The sequence below is a fragment of the Photinus pyralis genome, unplaced genomic scaffold (genome assembly GCF_008802855.1).
Source record: "Photinus pyralis isolate 1611_PpyrPB1 unplaced genomic scaffold, Ppyr1.3 Ppyr1.4_LG5, whole genome shotgun sequence".
NCBI lineage: Eukaryota > Metazoa > Arthropoda > Insecta > Coleoptera > Lampyridae > Photinus > Photinus pyralis.
Window position 1 is genome coordinate 7,443,956 of NW_022170596.1, and position 3,791 is coordinate 7,447,746.

Sequence of the window (3,791 nt, forward strand, 5' to 3'; positions counted from 1 at the left end):
GTGTCTTCTTTATAATATGATCGCAACTCATTAGATGGCATGACGGTAAAAAATTTTAAAAATAGGTGGTGGCAAATGCCACCTCAAGGGCCGAAAGGGTTAAAATAAGAAAGTTGCTATCCACATCATATTCGGTAAAACCGGAAGTGAAATGATCATGACAATATTTTCCTTCGGTAGATCATAAAAAACTATGCATGCAACAGCCTGTATACAAACACAATAACATAAAATACAAAATTACTAAAAAGATATTCAAACCCGTTTCGTTACAGGATTTGAAGTGCTCTTCTTACCCAGCGCAACCCTTAGCGGGTAAATATCGAAAAGTAGGAAAGCGGCACACATATACGTCAATCATATACATCATCTAAATATTAAATAATAGAACAATATTCAAATCAAAACGGCGTTAACACTGACAAACAATTTTTGGCATAATCATTTTCTTTGTGCTTCGAGCACATTTTATTCAATTCTACCTTGAAAAATATTAAAATTTTACAAAACGAGACTATCAGTTTAATTTAACACTTTATTAAACAAACAATAAATTTTATATGAATACATGACCAAAATTCAAACTATCAATAGTTCCAAAGGTTTCCCACCTTGAATTTCGTTAGTGTCGGACTCTTAGGTACATTCCATTGCGTACAAATATCGGTTGAAGGTTGTTGGATCTGGATGAGCCAATGCATACGACTGTAATTTGGTGCCTTGATTTTTACTTTATTTTTACAAAGTGTTGGATTTTGGAATTGAAAAACGTTAAGAAAATTTTGGAGCGTTTCGAAAATGTCAAAAGTGGTTCCCATTTCAGACATCTTGCGGGCAAGTTATTGCGGTTGTGGCTACTAGCCGCTAGAATACATGAAATTCGCAAATAGGAAAACTAGTAATTTTTCGAAATTCTTTGACGGCCTTGTTGGGCAGGTTGGTTTTACGTATAACTGTCAAGATAATTACGAATTTCATTGGCTCATTTTCGGCCCAAATATTCTATAAGATATCTTTTTGCGGATTCTAGAAGGTATGTTTCTTGTTAAAAATTGGATCAACAATTCTCCCCGGTAAGAGTAAAACATGCACTCATTTGTTATTTGACCTTACACAAAACGTGTCAGTATTATCAAACCAAACTAAAATGTTACATATAAAAGAAGGTTACACAGCCCTTATACGAACATTAATTTCACAATAATTACGAAATGAGGTTGGTGTATTTAATGTTCGTGGTATTTACAGCATTATTTTACACGGTAAGTCTCATACCTGTACTAAGATATTTTATCATTAACTTACAGCTGAGTGTGTCATCTCACTGCCTTAGGAAACACCGGCATGGTTTAAAATCTTGCGAGTTAGACGACGTATACTGTGGTTCTTGGAGAAGAAAACGTGGATGGAAGGATTGGTTTAGGCCTAAGCGACATAATACATGTAGGCATCGTGGGTTTTGGAAAAAGGAACCATACAGATTTTGGGGTAAAAGAATTCATGGGCATGGAGCATGTGATTGCAGAGGGCATAAGCGCTGTTTTTGTTGATAAGTGAAAGACTGAAATGTTATTTGCTGTGTATTTGAGGATTAAAAGTTCTGTCTAAACGTTACTACTAATATCTACGTTTTCCTTTAGAATCAACCACATTTGTATTATAAAATTGGCATGCATTATAATGTAAAGGATTACGTTAACAGTTGCATTAATTGCATTCAAATGCATTTCAACCGAATTGTAGTGAGATTATAATTAGTTTTGGTAATTTAGTTCTATGTATGTATATATATATATATGCAAGTAAGTTCGTTAAAATATGATTATGTAGGTATAGTACAAATCGTGAATGTCTGAACTGAGACCGAAAATATAGCACCTTTATGAAAGAAACAAATTCATTTACAGTTGTGGTTTTTATGTTCCGGAAATAGGTATCTCGGACGGATCGATTAGTATGTTAACTTGCGCGATTTTTTTTCATAAATAAAACAAATTCTATAGACTGGCTGTCTTAAGTGGAAGGTGTGACTTTTACATTAATTTTTTTTAATAGAATGTGTACCGGGTGACCCAATAAGACTGTTCCTCGGCCATATTTCGAGAACCGTTCGTCATATGACTTAGGGGTAAGGTAAAAAAATTATTGGGTAAATCGGTCATGAAGGATCGCTGGAAAATATTTTCTAGTTCTAAAATTGACCAACAGAGGGCGTAACTGCCATCTTAAATTATAAAATTGGATTTTCTTTAAATTTCGCATAATAAACTTAAAAAAATTTTCACATTTTTAAAGAGAACCAGTTTATCTAGCATTTTCGTAAAAACAAAAACTGTTTTTGAAATAACCTGCTTTAACTTCTTAACCGTTTGACCGATTTTAACAAATTTGGTATGGTTGAAAAGAGCATTCCTTGGACAATGAGAATCAAATATAGTTAATTTAGTTGAATCCTTCTCCGCCAGGGGGCTAGTTTTGACACTATGACTCCAAATCCTAAAAAAATCATATGGAATGATATTACTTTTTCTTTATGAAAAAGTAGCCAAATAACATCCAAAGAGGCCAGTGAAAACCGTTTTTCAAATCTCGTTCCTAACCTCAAATATTGGGAAAATGAAATTAATTCATTAATTAATTAAAATGCTTAACTTGTATCTTAAATTTTTTTACGTATTTCCGGTATTTGTCGATGGCGCGAAAGAAAACGACCCTACACTTTTAGGTAGGCCTTGGAAAATTAAACAAATGAAACACGATGCATTATAAAATAATAACAGGCGTAATTTGTAAATTATTCTGCTGTGTTTACATTCAGAAAGTGGAGTTTTTTTGAATTTGTAATCTTTTCTAAAATGCCGATTTCTAACCAAGAAGCATTTAATATGCTGGCGATATATTTTGAGTGTTTTCAAAATGCGACCATCGCTACCGGCATCTTCTATTTGCATTATCCGAATCGACCACGAACCACCGCCCCCAGCATATATGAATCGTATAATACCATAATTGAAATACATACATACTTTGATCACCATCATTTTCAAAATCCCCTCACAACAACACAAAGCATCATTAAGTCATATGGGCAGAATTTTGCATCCTGTATTATTTAACGGTATAGCCGTATTATAAAACATACGACGCACTCATTCCAATTTATCACAACCGCTCTACGGTATTTTATGTACGACGGATATTATGTAACTTGTTTATTTAAAAAAGAAGTCTAAGAAATAACAACTTTCACCATACCCTCTAGGCGATCCCTTTGAGATATGACGTTACAAACAGAAGGATTCCGAGAAAAATTCACCGTCTACGTCACATAATCACTATAACAAAATTTTTAATTTTACCGGTCTCAAAATACCCTCATCAGAACTGAATGGCTGGCAGATTACTGCCATTATGACGCTGAGCAAAATGACCGAACAAAACACCCTATGTATAAGATTTTATTAAGAAATGGCGTTATTAATTCGTAAAAACGCAAGAAACTACAACCATACACAACCCAAGGCAAAGTTTGCTAGGCAAAAAAGAAGATATTTTAACAATAAGTATTTAAAGAATATGATTATATTTTTGAAATCAGAAATAAATGCTCTATCAAATGACAAAAAAAGTAAAAATAACTTCCATGGGAAAAACGAAGTTAATGGTTAACCAGAGACGAAACCTCAGACTTAAAATTTAAAACTAGCATCTTGTAGAAGGAAAAAAGTGACCACAATAAGTCATTTATTTTGAAATGTCTTTTTAAATAACTTCTGTAAAAAATAAAATCA

General features: G+C 33.1%; 1 long non-coding RNA gene across 1 annotated transcript; it reads left to right on the forward strand.

The window, feature by feature from the left end:
- The first annotated feature begins 954 nt into the window (after positions 1-954).
- On the forward strand, positions 955-1,614 carry LOC116172688. The gene is made up of 2 exons (XR_004145733.1): positions 955-1,262; positions 1,308-1,614. It is a non-coding gene; the product is annotated as an uncharacterized LOC116172688 (long non-coding RNA).
- The last annotated feature ends 2,177 nt before the right edge of the window (positions 1,615-3,791 follow it).